Genomic DNA, 16378 nt, shown 5'->3' with positions numbered 1-16378 from the left:
ATGTTCGATGATATTTGAAGCTTCAGGTAAGGATTCATTCACTAAAATACACTACAACCAAAAAAACAAACAAACAAACAAACAAACGAACAAAAACAGTGCAGTACTTGTGTATTAAATTGAGCTATTTTATTTTCGCAAGGAATTAAAAAAATAAAAATAAGAAAAAAGTTTGAAATCACAGCGTTTGTTTCTTAACAACTAACTAGTATGAATTAATTTTCTTTGTTTTTAGAGAATAAGATTCTATAAATTCAATAGGGGATTATGGGATTCAATACTGAGACTGAATGAAAGGTTAAGATGCACTTCAACTTCATGCTCCACTCAGGAACACTATGCTGAATAATTACCCAAGCTACCTCCGTAACACCACTGGCGTGTGCAGACACCGTTATTAGACAACTGCAATGAAATGCAAATGTTGTGAAATATATGTCAGGTAGTTCTTTTATTTTCAATTTATATTCATTCAGAAGAGAAGATCATCATATTGCCCTGTTATGAAGCAACCAATTCATGCACCCATATATGCAAGCACACAAACAGTTGCACATATATACAGTATATAATGTTACATTATTTATGCTGACAATGGAGACTGTAGTAGAGGAACCAGTTCTATGTCAAATGGAAGCTCTAAGAGATTGAAACTGAATTCCTTATCCTTTCCAAATAAACAGTGCCTCTCTCTGTATGCTCATACCATCTTTCCAAACAGAACTGTTGTGCACTGACCTATGCAAATAAACTGTGTCCAAGGAGGGAGCCTGTATTGCAATTGTTCCATCATGTATTGCGTCACTGATCTTTGCTACATAAATAAAAATGAGAGCTGTATAAATAATGCAACAACATACTTGATACTCAGAATAACACTGACACATCCACACTCTTGCCTGCCATCTCCCCCTTTCAAACGGGCGGTAATTTATGGTCTCCCAGTGCCATAGCAGAGTCAATCAATAGCCAATTAAAGACAGGCATACAAGGTCTCCAGTGGCCACCAGTGCATGTTGTGCTGTTTGGCCACGGAAATAAATATGTAAATGGTTCACTGCTGAAATAGCATCAGTCAATATCTTTCAGCAAGCACAACAGGAGGCATATCAATAACACTGTCCACACACCCACACAAATGCACACGCACACACACCAACACTCCCAAAGTATGTTAACCTCCATGTACCGTGCGAGGCCACTAGTGGTCAGAGAGGCCCGAAGGAGCAGTTACCCCAGGCTGAAAGGTTGTAAGGGCCGGCTTGTGTGTGTTTCCTTGTCTGTCAATATGACTGAATGGCCAGTTGAAGAGAACATTATGTAGTCAAACAAACACAAACACAAACACACAGACATACACACACACACACAGCGCATAGGTGTAACATTTATGAAAGTAAACCCAAGATATACGCCGCTAAACAAGCCTGTTTTCAAACACGCTGTTGTTTTTTTTGCGTAATGACACATTTCGTCACATTGAAAACTGGGCTCACAAGCCTCATGGTCCCTTTTCTTCTGCACAGACACTCTCTAAAGCCTTCCATGGTGAAAGAGGAACAAGTAGGATACAGCTGGCTCCAGAGATGTAGACACAGATTCAATGTCAAAGGCAAAGCAGCACTGGAAACAACAGACATGAAAATGTAATATTTTCCTGGCAGACGACATTGCAAACATGAAAGACGTTCAGGCTATCATCTGATTTTTCTCCATCTTGTGCTGCTATCTAAATAATATATTTGCTTTGATATACAAACTGAGGCAGGGGAAGAGCCCCTTCAATTAAGTACAAATGATCATAAAAATAATTACTTGTTAATCCTTTATTCACAATAGAAATCTTAGTTAAAGCTTAGAATAATAAGGAATTGGCATTATCACATTGCTATATTTTTGAAATTCAGTAGACTAATTGAATTAAAAATGTTGTTTGATCCGCTCCAAAAGGGTATCTGTAATCTGCTGCCAGTGCTTAAATAAAGCAGGAAATCAATAACAAGATGGCATTATTAACAGTATATTGACCCTTCAAGGAGATATACACTTGATCATAAAAAAGGATTTACTGAAATTAAGGCTACTTAAAACACTTAAAGTGTTAGTAGAGCTCAGCTGCATTGAGCATCTAGGACCTGGCAGTGGTGGAATATGCAGTGGATTGCATTTACTTAGAAACTGTACAATTGTGAGTTACTTGTACTTCCTACTGACAAATATCCTTTTTATGCTTCTTTTCACTTCTACTCCAGTACATTTATCTGACAGCTTTAGTTAATCTGTACTATTGTTACAGATTTTACATAGAAAACACAGTATGAACAACAAATGAAGTATAACTTGGTATAGATTAAGCTGTTTAGCAGTACAGTGAAAAAAAAAAAAAAGCTAAAATGAGTAAAACCTTAGTTTCATTAACTATATAATGATCATCCTGCAGAAGGAAAATATTCCAGAAACAGTGAAACATGATTTGAGATTACAGCACAGCACAGAGTGTCATTATACTGGAAAAGAGCCATCTGTCTCTCACAAACATGCACATAAACATACAGTGGGATCCAAAAAGTTGAGACCACTTTCTTGTTTGAACCCCACTGTACAAACAAAGTGATCAAACACCCTGCTGACTGTAAAGCCTAGTGCAGGATGCTTAGATTTCTTGGGAGCAGAGGTGCACTGTGGGAGTGAAGGCGTGACATGCAACACACAAATCCCTGACCCCTTCAATCCAGGACACCCATAAATAATCTCCTGCCCTGGAACTTTATACCTCAATACAGGGCCTCTTTAGCACTCATCCCCTTGCATGAATAGCACTGTAGCCTCGCTCATTCTCTGTCCACCTCTGCGTTCTCTTGCTCCACATTCTTGCTTCTACAGGCTCTGCCACCACAGGCGCCGTGAAAGAGCCTGACAGTTCAGCCCCGCTTTGATCTCAAGGCACAGGTTATCTGTTGCCCGGCTAATTTTAGTTAGCCCCTTTAAGCCGTGCTTCTCTTTGAAGCACGGGTACCATGCAGCATGGAGATCTGGGCTGGTTATCAGTGTTCCCCGTACACTTTTAGGAAGAGGGATTCACCCTTCACATCTATGAAGCTCTACTATAATCTGGACAAAATTATCCACCTTGCTACATCTGTATCCCAATCAAGTCTGCGTGCAGAACAAAAATTAAAGAAAGTGTTGAATTAATGTGAGCTAAAGTGTTTTTCCATCCAAGGGGGCTTGTTGAATAAACAGAGCAATACACAAGAGATAGTCGAGAAGAAGTGCTATCAAATCCTCCGGGTAATTAGAGGTTCTCAGTTTCATTTTGCTGCAGTGTTAACAGATTTCCATAGCAGATGGATGAGGGGTGTGGCAGGTGAAAGCAGACATCTTACCTTTCCCAGGAGGGTGAGAAGCAGGAAGAGAGACTGTCTGCACCTCAGGCTGGGGAGGTCAAAAGCTGTAAAAACAAAAAACAGTTTCTGGCCTTATTGTCAGTGAAAACTTGTGTTTGGAATATGATTCTAATGTTAATTTCTTTTAATTTATCAACCCCTTCATTTACTAAATCAGTCAACCAGTGAGTGCTCTTCTACAAGCTTGTTTTCCCTACCTCCACTTCAGCCGGTCCCATGAAATATAATGTCCTAGAAAAACAAGCTCATTCAAACAATAAAACAGGAATATAAAACCTTAGGCTTGTATCCGACCAGCCCGGAGTTGTTAAAAATTGAAGAACAGGCACAGTGTTTACAGCAGTTTACACAGCAGTGCACTAAAGTTGTCTCCCTGTGATTTTACAGAATGGTTGGCCAGCTGGTTTGAGCCTCATTCAAGACAATAAAGCCCTTAGAGTGTGACCTTGCCGCTTGCTGCAGTACAGAGCAGAATCACAACATGAACAAGGGGCACCATGTCGAGGTGAAGGGGCAAATGCGTCTGTCCATTTCACACCTATGTAGCAGTGCACATATGCAATTCTCTTTCCTCATCTTTCAGCGCTCTTTGCCGAGCCCACCACTGAGATAAAACACACACAAGTGTAAAAAAAACACATCGAAACACAGAGCTGCACAGCCAAGGCAAGGTACACAGAATATCAAAGCATTGCACTTGCACTCCAGCATGAATGATGGTTCTCTAGGAGAACCTTCAGACGAGAGGAGAAGTAGATGTCTGCAGGCTGATTTAAGACCTCAATCTTGTACAAGAGAGGTCACTTTTCTCCCCACAGGATGACTTACGAGAGCACAGCCGCTGCTTTCGTTTCCATTTTATTGTGAGGAATGGTGGCTAAAGTTTCCCTCTATCTGTTGTAGAAACTGATGCATAAGCTTACCAAAGGACAATGGCCACTGCCAGTGCCAAGGGGGCTATTTCTGTATGGCAATGTCATGTTGTCCACAAGGAAAATGATGGTAGTTCGATGTATCTTTAATTTCCATCACAATCCACTGAAGGTATAGCTTTCTGAGATTTGATCTGCAATGTTCATGCATACACAGGGGACAGTTCAATACAAAGTCAATGTCCATTCAAGCACAACGTCTGAATCTTTTGAGCCTGATTGATTGGGAGTAATGAGTGCACACACTATATCCAAGTAGTCAGGTGTGAACCTTAAAATGCCAGCCTGAATTGTCTTACTCTGCAATTTTCTCCCATCTTTTCAGAACCTCTTCTCATGGCAAATATGTTTATCGTATAAAGGATTTAAAGGCAAGAACAAGACAGAATGAATCGACTTCAGGGTTTTCAATTACTATCAAAAGATACAACGTCAGAAGACCTAAGGTCAGACATGGAGTGTAAAGCCAACAACAGAGAGAGGGTAAGAGAAAGAAAGTAAGTAGCGAGAGGAGATTGAGCATAATGTTAATGGAAGAGCGAAAAAAACGAGAAAATAGAGTGATCAATAGAGCGAGACCATGTCTGTGTAGAATGAAAGCAGAACAAACCAAAGAGTGACACAGCCGGCAAAAACAAGACAGTTTGGTCCTCCCATTAGTGTTCAGAATTAATTAGGGCTCCTCTGACGCACTGTGTAACAAGACAAATATAATTACATTACATCATTACTCCTCATCATTACAAGCTTGCCTCCTTCCTGTTCCCTGGGGGACTGCAGACAGCCAACTGGACAGCCAACTCGCAACAGTGGCCATGGCAAAAACAAGATGGCTGTCAGCATTCATTTAGCAGAACACCGGGACAACATTTTCACAGTAAGTCAGGCTCAGGAGATAGATGTTGGTTTCTGGTCATCAGGCATCATACAGCAGAGATAGTGATGTTCCTATGGCTATAAACAGACCGTAATTTGGCTTGAGATGTGATCAGTCACTCCCTGTGAGCTATGTTTACCATCTGTGGCCCTTTACGCTATGTGTGTCTGTATGCAGCATGTGGAGTAAGTGTGTACGAGTGAACGTGCTCAGTGAGATCTCGCAGCAACCACGATGATAGCTAGTTTTCTTGAGAGACATACATGACATTCTGTTTTACACCGTGGACACAGAGAGTCATCTCACAGCTTTGTGGGTGTTTGCATGTTAGCATTCAAACACAATTCTTCAAAGATCCGACAGGGAAAGAAAGCTGACCTTGGCATTCCAGGCTGAGACAAATCAACAATCTACAAAAAAGTAGAGATTGAACTCAGAGGAACACTTTAGGCTCTCTGAGTGCTTTTTTACAGACTGGGAGTACAATATGTGGCCGCGCAATGACAGAGCGCAAAAACAAATGTCCTTGTTTTAATAAAAAAGTGTGGGGAGAGGCGTCGAAGAGCCGACACTGTACTGTGTGTGGTAAGGGCATATCATTTGTCTCATGGGAGAGAGCAGCGCCCTGCAGCTGTGGCGTATGCAGAGCTCACACAGCTGTGATTGAGGCGGCGTCGGCCAGCACTGGCACACATCGGTAAGTCAGCTGAGAACGGCTGGCTTTCCTCTCACTGAGGAAGACAAGCGTTCATGAAATGCAGCACTGCCGGACAAACCTCGAGGCACAGCATACTGTGTACCAGTATGTTGAGGGCACAACATACTGTTCACCACATAGCTCTGGATAATAAGAACGTTCAAGATTAAATGTTGATATAAAAGGCTATGCTGCAGACTTTGCCTGACTGGACTGATTTCAGTAATTCTTTAGGAAGGGATGCCAAAAGTCCAGTTGCGACGCATTTACTGAAATTAGTGTGAAGCAGACTGTTGTGGCTTTTTTGTGAGCTTTAATGTGCCTCCGTGAATCTTGCCATCCTAGGTTTAACACCCTGTAAGGATTATGAACAACATTCTGCAGAGAGCATGCCATCCATTCCACACTCAATCTGCTTTTCTTGCACAAATGCATGAATTGAGACATTACGATGCTTAATCTCTGTTCAATACACAGTTTGGGTAGGAAGCAGTGAAATTGAAATGACAGGATGGGGAACAGAGCACATCCTGGTAAAATTAAGGTATCACGCCTTTGTTTACAGAGCTGACAGGCAACTGATTGTTCCACAGCTCAGCCCTGAGGTTCAAATACATGTCTCACCAGTTCCTCAGTGTGTGAAGGTAAGTGTAGCAAATCTACTGTATACTGCAGTTGCCATACTGTTGACTCTGGTATGTTAACACAGCCCTAAGGGTAAATCCAAAAGACCACAATTTTTTATAAATGACTGCATCCTTTCCCCCTCCCCTTTCTTCCTTTTTCTATCTTTCTTCCTCCCTCCTCATTTTTCCTCCATAGGACGTTTGATCCCAACAGCTGCCCCTCCATATCTGTCTGTTCAGATCAATCTCTTTCCACCGACACTTTCTCCCTGTATCCTCTCCTCTGCCCATGACAAGGTTTCTCAGGCCAAAGCTTCTCCACAGTAAGTGCTGTCCAGCCTTAATCCTGCTCTACAGCTTCGAAGGGGTGAAAACTTCACTTTCCAAATCCTCGACAGCTGCGTCGGTAAGATCGGACTCTCGGTCCCTCGTCTCTTTACATTGTTGTCGTGCCTCAGTCTCAACCAGTTTCGCCTCTTCAAGCTATTGCTCACAGTAGGACGGACATGCATGGAGGGTATGATGCCTCCACCAAGGAATGCTGGAAAAGAGCCAAAGCCGATCCCCTTCCATGGAGCGTACAAGCAGTGTGGATACTTGAACTAACATGCGTGGCCATGCAACACGCACACACAGACGCGCGCACACACACACACACGCACACACACACACACACACACACACACACACACACACACACACACACACACACACACACACACACACACACAAATTTGACTCTACTGTTCTTTACTCTACCTTTCTTCCAGCCCTGTGAAGGAAACCATTGACTTTCCTCAGAAATCTGCATGACTAAGGTGCAGCTTCTTATCAGAGTGAACTGCAGTGTAATTTAAGACAGTGGGGGGCTTGGCCATGCTCTGATTGCAGGGTGATGTGTGTGGAAGTTAAGTTGGGGGGCTGCGGGGGAGCTACTGTAGGCCCTGGCAGTGAGTCAAACTGTGTGGCATTGCTGACTGATGAGATACACGCCTGGAGGTTCCTGCAGAGGTTGAATTATAAGAGGCAGGACAGAATTCAATGGACAGCTTTAACCCTGCAATTACTTTCTACATGGAAAGCTGTCAGGATAGTTACAGTACAGAGCCCATTTACAATTGGAAATAGAATAGAAAGGAAATAGAGTTTGGACTGTCAAGGTGATTGTAATGATGTGCTTGTTTTCATTTACCTTGCTGGTACATCTTCACATTTCCATTCACTGTTTTCTCGTACTGTATCAAGAAAGAAATCATCGGCTTTAAAAGTTCATTATTTCACCTTGAGTCACAATTCTTTAATAGACAATTTAGATGACAATAACTGCCTCTAAGCTTTCATTCCTTGTGTATTGTGAAGTTGTCTACATCAATGTGAAGGGACCCACACACACACACACCACACACATATACTGTCGATGTTGGAAAGAGTTTGGGGGTCAGCTGTGTGCCAAGGTTCATGGTATTCTGGTGAGTTACGACAGCTCTGCTCCATCTCATCAGCCTGACTGTCAACTCACACAGCATCATTTATCTGTGAACGACACAAAGTGCCATGGGTGGGCAAATCACCACCATGGCTCAGCTTGCTATACCACTTACACTTCAAAGAAATGACTGTAGAAAGGACCACAAATTGAGCTGATAAGAAGTATATGCCACCACCAAATGTGCATAATACAGCTGGTCAGAGTAAAATTTATAAGGTCATTCTTTTCTGTATCTGTTTCCGAGTGTGTGTGTGTGTGTGTGTGTGTGTGTGTGTGTGTGTGTGTGTGTGTGTGTGTGTGTGTTAGTGTGTGAGAAAAAAAAAAGAAAAAGAAAAAAGCACAAGACACAAACAAGGACAGGGAATAAAACTTGGAACCGAGATTTTTACGGTCAACATGCTTGACAAATTGGTTAAAAACATTTCACAGCTTTATCTCCAACACTTATCAACAATAACCTTTTGTTTATGGGAGAGATGCTTGCCCTTCAAAACTGTCTTTTGGTTTAGGTTTTCAGCAGAATATGTAGTGCATGTGGAACAGATGGATATCTCATTGAGAAATGTTGCACAGAGAAAATAAGACTTAGAAGAAGAGGAAGATGCTGTATGAAGGTCCTCAGGCGAGCTTGTTGTGATTATCGACGATTAGCCTCTCATTGGGCAAAGAGAGGAAAACAAATCTTCCGACATTAAGACTGGCCTGTACACCCTGCAGCAAGGTTCTGCTATGTCATCAGGATGGCAAGAGCTGCTTGAGTGCTAAATGCTTTCAATTTTCCCTTTTATGACACTTAGGATGTGCACGCGATGAAATCCAATTCAACTGCCCTGCAACAATACAGCCTTCTGTGCTGAGACGATGTCAGAGAAGATGTTGACATTGTAGTTTGTGATTTTGCAATGAGTCTCTATCTTTAAGGGCAGACCAGAATATTATTAGGTACACCTTAAAAGTTTATCCCCCTATATATCTCAGGGTCATATAAGTTTACAATAATGAAATCCTGTAAGAAACATTTTTTCAGGCAGTTTTCAGCCTTTTTTCCCCTTAATTCTCCATGGTCTCTGTGTCTGAGATGAGTTTACTGCATACTTTTACTACATTCGTAAAGTATTATGCCCATTCACTTATATCACATTTTGTTATGTTGCAGCCTTATGCTAACATCGTTTAAATTCATTTTTTTTATCCTCATCAATCTACGTTCAGTATCCCCTAATGACAAAGCAAAAACAGAATGTCAAAACTTTCTGCTTATTTATTAAAAAGAAAAAAACTTATTTATTAAAGAGAAAAAACTGAAATATCACACTGACATAAGTATTCAGACTGTTTACTCAGTACATAGTTGAGGCACCTCTGGCAGTGATTACAGCCTCGAGTCTTGTTGGGTATGATGCGAAAAAATTTAAACACCTGGATTTGGGGATTTTCTGCCATTATTCTCTGCAACTTCTCTCAAGCACTGTTAGGATGGATGGGGACCATATTTGGACAGCCATTTTCAGGTCTCTCCAGAGATGTTTGATTGGGTTCAAGTCAGGTCTCGGGCTGGGCCCCTCCAGGACATTCAGAGTTGTCCCTAAGCCACTCCTGCGTTGTCTTGGCTGTTGGATTAGGGTCATGTCCTGTTGGAATTTGAACCTTCAGCACAGTCTAAAGGTCCTGACCGCTCTTGACCAAGTTTTCATTAAGGATATCTCTGTACTGTGCGCTGTTCAATTTTTTCTCAACCCTGACCAATCTCCCTGTCCCTGCCAATGAAAAACTTCCCCACAGCATGATGCTGCCACCACCATGCTTCACCGTCGGGATGGTATTGCGCAGGTGATGAGGATTGCCTGGTTTCCTCCAGACATGATGCTTAGAATTGAGGCCAGACGGTTCAACCTTGGTGTCATTAGACCAGAGAATCTTATTTCTCACAGTTTGAGAGTCCTTTAGTTGTTTTTTTGAAAACTCCGAGTGGGTTTCCATGTTGCTTTCACTGAGGAGAGGCTTCTGTCTGGCCATAAAAGAAGAGTGCTGCAGTGGTGGTTGTGCCTCCAGAAGTTTCTCCCATCTCCACACACAATCTCTGAAGCTCAGCCAGAGTGACCATCGGGTTCTTAGTCACCTCTCTTACCAAGGCCCTTCTTCCCTGATTGCTCAGTTTGGCCAGGTGGAAGAGCCCTGGTTGTTCCAAACTTCTTCCATTGAAGAATTATGGAGGCCACTGTGGTCTTAGGAGCCTTCAATGCAGAAGAATATTTTTGTAGCCTTCCCCAGACCTGTCTTTTTCCTTTTTAATAAATTTGCAAAAATTTCAAAATTCTGTTTTGGCTTTGTTATTTTGGGGTACCGAGTGTAGATTGATGAGGGGAAATAATAAATTTAAATTATTTTAGAATAAGGCTGTAACATAACAAAATTTGAAAGAGTGAAGGGGCTGAATACTTTCTGAAAGTACTGTATGTGTGGGAGTTAAATAGATGGACTCAGATGAAGAATGCAAAATAAATGCAAAATAAATCACAATCAAACACAAAAAAGAAAGCGTTACTACAAGAGAAACAGACAAAGTCATTATATCTATAGAAATTTGATTTTGACTGAGATGATATGCAAATTCATAAATCCCATTCTCTGGAGTCATTTGTATGGAATTCATGCATGCTGTACATGTGTCAGATATATATGCCCATATGCTCATTCCACATGCATCATGATTCATCAATTATGCAGTATTTTGTAAAACCCAGTGCTATCGAATGAATCAAACAACTACATAAATGTATTATAATTGCAGACCTGTATCCCACAGAGGATGTTTGTAAGCCTGCAGACCGCTGATGACAGACTGTAGCCATTCATCCATGCTAGTTTGTCTAGAGCTGCAGATGTTGTTCCAAACCATCTGTGTTACCGCCATCCCACTGCTAAGTTCCCAGTGTCAAATGCCAAATTATCCCAGTATTAGCTGGCACGGCTGATACTTTGCTTTTATTTTCACCAATGTAATGCCAACTGTGAAGCACCAACATCTAGTCTTATAATAGATCCAACATCCACACCTGAGCCTCTTTTCCCATCCAACAATCGTATCATCAATTGTTAGTTCCATATTCCCTTGCAACTAAGGTACTTGACCTCTGCAAAAGAAAAAAAATATTTGGATTACTCTCATTTGCCTACACTGATGAAAGGCTAAAGCATGGGACAAATATGAAGACTAGCAGAAACCTACAAAGACTGGACAAACTACACATAAAGATTGCTTTGACCAAGTTGAGATAATTTTTTAATCTTTGACATTTATGAAGGAGCATGAAACTTATGAGTGAGTAAATACACTAGACAACACAATGAACAACTGGTCAGTAACAGCTGGAGTTGTGGTGGTAGACAACCCTGCAAATCCCATAAGAATGTCAACTGTTGTGTGTTCGTGTAGCCAAACAAACAATGGACAGCAACCAGCATCTTGATTTGTTTAGATACAGTGCGATTCACACTGAAAAGGCCAAAAAAAGGAAGAAGAAAGTGCAGAGTTTGGGTGAGATCCTGGATGCAGAGGCATGGGCAATGTGGACTCTAGACCCTTCAGAGGGATTTTGGGGTGAGTGAAACAAAGCTAGCTTCAGGTAAAGCTATTTATTTACCAATGCATTTCTCTCAGGGGAGACACAAGTGACGTCATCAGTCACTGATTTCAGTCACAAATATCAAAAAATCTTTATGAGAACTACTGGCAGCAACTGGATTTGAAGATTTAAGATTTACATCTTTACATATCGCACATTATATGATTTTATTTGTCAACTGAGAACACCAACTGACCCAAACTGGAACAGACCTGGCCCAGTCGTTACCACAATTTAGGGCTGCAGAGCTCCTCGATGCTGGACAAATCCCAAGGTACTAAACCTTTCCCCAAGGGGAACAAATAATCTCTTAGTTTTCTACTCTGCAAGATCACCATGCCACTATCCCCTGTGGCCCTGGTCAACCATCACTGATGCACAAGAGAAGGTTTAGAGTCTCAGGGGAGTCATGAGAGCAGATTATCACCTCTGCCAGTAGATAAACAGTGGTCATCATGTACAATCACCACCAGACGTTTGGATTGGATCCAGATCTGATGTCCCTGGTGAGTGTATGTGTCCTACAAGCCTAGGTTGTCCGTGTGGATAAGGTTTGCCTGTGCTCATCGCAGAAGCCATGCCAAGTTAGCCCAGCGGGCTCTAGCTGTTGATCCTCTGTCCTCGTCCTAGAGGAATTTCCCTCCTAATCCAGCGTGCAATCAGAGGCATCTGCAGTGTCCACTTCGCCAGATTTCTTCCGTCTCCCCCAAACACACACAGACATGCTACGGCATCTGTTAGGACACACTCATGCCAGGGAGAGCTGCAGCTGTGTACATACATACTTTTTTGGAAACACACTCACCAGAGATCGCTGCGTACAGGGGATTGGGAAGTGAGCAATTGCTTCACTGCTACTGTGGTGAGCTGTCAGCTCCCATGACCAAAAAATCCACCTCATCAATGACAAAGGCATATCATCACCAGTTGGCAGAGTTCACAACCTTCTGTTCTGCTCAGCTCAGGACTTAAAACACTGCCTGAGATTCCAAAAATCTGAGACATTTGAGGTATGATTGATTTAATTTGTCTTGGATAGGACATTTTATACTTTTGAAGGCTCCTCTTCACTTACTGTTTTTTGTATCAAATGCATAAACAGTTGGTTTGTGAAACTAAAAGATAAGAAAATTAACATGCAGAGTAATAACCCCTGTGCCCTACCTTCCCTGACAGGGTGACAGAATAAGTGGGAAATGGATGAATAGATTCTGGATGAATGACAGGAAATTTATCAGTCTGACATGAGATGTGGTATTAACAGCTCATATCCTTTAAGCTAATTTTCCAGAGAGTCTGTCTGCTCTGAGTAGTGATGGGAATTGCAGTTCTTTGAAGGGAGCCAGATCTTATGGCTCCGTTTCATTCAACATCCTTCTTTTTGGCTGGACCCCAACAACGGGGCCAGCCCTATAAACATGAATTTCTGTCCCTGACTGACTGACTGAGTGATGAGGTTACACCATTGGTTGGCCGAGTTTCCCCATTGGCCGTTGCGATTTCAAAATGAAATGTCGCGAACAGTGCAGCCCATTCTAAATTTATAACATGCTGAAAGGAATGTCCCTTTCCTTTAATAAGTTGACCACAATTTCACACACTCATACATGGTCCAGCCATATACTAAGATTTTATCTATGCCTGTTTTTAAAGGAGGCACTTGTTACTAGGTTTATCTGCAATATAATCATTAAGGGCAGAGAAATTTGGGCCCAATGACAAAAAGTACATCTTGGTTCTCTTCGTTCGCTCCAAAGGGTCGTTGAAAAGAATCGGATCCTTGGCGAACGTAACATCATTACCTCTGAGTAATGCTATATTAGAATTATTGCTGATAAAACCACTATTATGTCGTTTTTCTCCCCGAGTTTTAAATTAAGGTAATAGACAAGCTGGTGGTACAGTCTTAGAGAATTAAAGCGGGGACTGAAAGAAAAGGGGGGAGGGGGTATGATAAGTGCGGACAAGGAACAGTGAGCAGCAGATGAAATATGTGCATGGAAAACATAATTACCAAAAATGACTTTCATACACTCCTATCCCACTGCAGTGCAGAGGACAAAACCCCACTAAAGACTGTTAAACACAGACATAGCAGACTAAAGCATTCTAACAATTTCTCCTCGTAATGCTCTATACATCTTGACAGGGGATTATATGCACAGCTAGAAGCTATAAAAAGACATTTCGCACAGTTTTGCAGCAGCACTACAGGGCGTGGACAAAGTGTTGAGAGGAGAAGACAGCACAACATTGATCATTATATCACCCAAATTGCTTTATTCCATAGAGTGTAGTTCTGTCATTGTGCAGATGAAAGCCCCGTGGTCCAAATAAATCCAGAGCTGCCTTTTATTTAAACAACCAGTGTAATCTCCCTTTGATACCAGGTGTTGATAGGCAGAAGAGATACACTGCATGTACATCTTCCTGTCATGGATATCCTTTCTGTGTGCATTTGTTTGTGTGTGGTGTACGGACACAGAGTATTGCAAATGTGTGACAATGTGTGTCCTTGCCTGCCCCCATGTTTGTGAATGTGTGTGCGCGCGAGCGTTTGTATTTGAACATCTTGGCAATGTTCTCAAGATCCCTGCAGGCGTTTAGATCTCCACAAATCCCCCGGTCCTTCCCAGCTGAGGCAGGTGCACGAGGCCCTCTCCTTCTCTAGGCCATGCTAGGCAGGAAAGAAAACGCTGCCAATCCCAGATGTAGGGCATCCACTCGGCACTGTGTCAAGAGACACAGGAGAATGTGAGAGGAAAGATGAAGTGCATGAAGCCAAGAGTGATTTAGGAGAGAGGGAATTTAAGAGAGAGAGCAAAGTGTGAAAACTAAAGTAAAAACAACACTAACCAGGAGGAAATAAGGTGAGTAATGGACTCAAAGGGAGAAAAAAGTCTTTTGAAGGAGTATTGGCAGTCTACAAAGGGGAAAGGTATATGTGACCTTTGTCATGTACACTACCGGTCAAAAGTTTCAGAACACCCCCATATTTCCAGTTTTTAATGGAATTTTTAATGAAATGCCCGAGGTGAAAAAAAAAAAAAAAAAAAAAGTTTAGGACACCAAAAAACTGAAAAATCATGTACATTTCAATATAAAGAAAATGGGCCTTTTACAGGGATTAAGAATTTGGTTAATTTACAGCTTTACTGCAGCAATGGAAGTAAGTGAAGCATTGAAAGTTAATTCAAACAATTCCTACAGGTGCCCCCACTTTTGTTGATTACTTACAAACCCTCTGTCTGTACAAATAATTACAAATTGCAAATGTTTGCAAATTATTATACCAATACTGTACTGCAGGAATTAGTACTGTATGTTGCTGTCAGAATGCTGAGAAAAAGACAAGTAAAAAAGGAAGAAAGAACTAGTTGGTCAGGGGTCATGGTGCAGCAAAATAATGACCCAAAACAGGACGTTGGGCGATTTATCCAATTAATTCAATTAATTAAAGCGTTTGTTTTTGAACGATGTGAAAAACGCCTAAATCGCAAAATCGAGATTAGTCCTCAGCTATTACTCAAATGCAGCAGTTCTCTGTAGTTACTACAGTAACGTAGGCTGTCACCATTGCCTTGGAGATGCCTGCATGTCTGAGCTTTGACGGTCTAAGGCAATCTTGAGAAATGGCAGCCACAGCCGCTGAAGACAACAAAATACTACCGAAGAAAGGTAGTCAGTTACCTCTGTGATATGGTTTTGCAAGGTCCGATGTGGAACAGACCAACATTCTGTGTGAAGATTGTAAAAACTCTACAGCGATTCCCATACGTAGGCTCTACTTTAGCAGCCCAAACAACCCAGTTAGATAAAATCACTTGGTTTCAACTTAGGTAAATCTTACATTAGAAGGCCTTATTTCACTCTTTTCTAACTAACTCATTTTTGGCCACACACCTGTCTGAGTTGCACGGGCTGCAGTAACTGAGTGGGGACTAGAGGCTTCTCTATGCGCAGCCGCCATTGGTAAATTGTAGTGTCTACCGAGTCTACATTTGAGGCATTTAGGGAACATCTATAAATTGTAACTAAACATAACCTTGGTTACACTCTCCCCCTCTAAACTGCATGAGTCTCTGTATGCACATTGGTCACACATCAAGCCACCAACCACAACAAGTCAATTCTCAACCTGTGGGAAACACTGCTCCATTAGAACTAAAAGTAGCAGCACAACAAACCTGTTCCAGCACATGAAATAAAATATGCTGTGGAATGGGAGCAATGTGTGTCTCTTTGAGATTCTGATGCTAACTCCTGTCCCAAATCCAAAACCACAGCTAAAATGCAGCAAACTTTAGCTGCCTAATTTTCCAGTGTCAACATGTATTACGAGACAGGGTATTGTTGTTATTGTTTGGTGATATTGCATATATGCGATGTGTAGTTTTAATAAAGAAAACTATTATTGAATCATGTTTTGTCTGAAGGTCATGTAGACAGGAAACAAAAATTGATTAAAATCAAGAAAAATCCATAACACTGGAAAAAAAAAAAAAAAAAAAAAAAAAAAAAAAAAAACTATCTGAGCGATAAGTTGATTTCGATTGTAGAAATAATGCCAAGTGTGTTCAGCTGCTGGATTAGTAGAAAAATTAGATTAAATTTAGCTCTGAAGGAAGATTCCATGATTCCTTGTTTTTAAAATTTCAATGTTTATTTTTCTATGCTTTAATTTTTGAATGTTCTAAAACCTTTGACCAATAGTTTAATGGCTT

At 41.4% G+C, this 16378-nt stretch overlaps 1 protein-coding gene across 4 annotated transcripts in view; it reads right to left on the bottom strand.

Moving 5' to 3' along the window:
* The window catches only part of tspan9a (tetraspanin 9a), a 163175-nt gene that overhangs the window by 115046 nt on the left and 31751 nt on the right, over nucleotides 1-16378 (bottom strand). For 2 of the 4 annotated variants that reach the window (XM_040133132.1, XM_040133129.1), the window contains exon 2: nucleotides 3387-3451. The exons of 1 other annotated variant lie outside the window; for it this stretch is intronic. The gene's annotated coding sequence lies outside the window, so the exon portion shown is untranslated. Of the gene's footprint in view, nucleotides 1-3386; nucleotides 3474-16378 lie in introns of all 4 variants that reach the window. One more of the 4 variants, XM_040133130.1, reaches the window with a different exon arrangement.

Source organism: Xiphias gladius, chromosome 8 (assembly GCF_016859285.1).
Source record: "Xiphias gladius isolate SHS-SW01 ecotype Sanya breed wild chromosome 8, ASM1685928v1, whole genome shotgun sequence".
Classification (NCBI taxonomy): Eukaryota; Metazoa; Chordata; class Actinopteri; order Istiophoriformes; family Xiphiidae; genus Xiphias; species Xiphias gladius.
The sequence above is the reverse complement of the archived record's forward strand: the minus strand, read 5'-3'. Positions and strand labels throughout refer to the sequence as shown.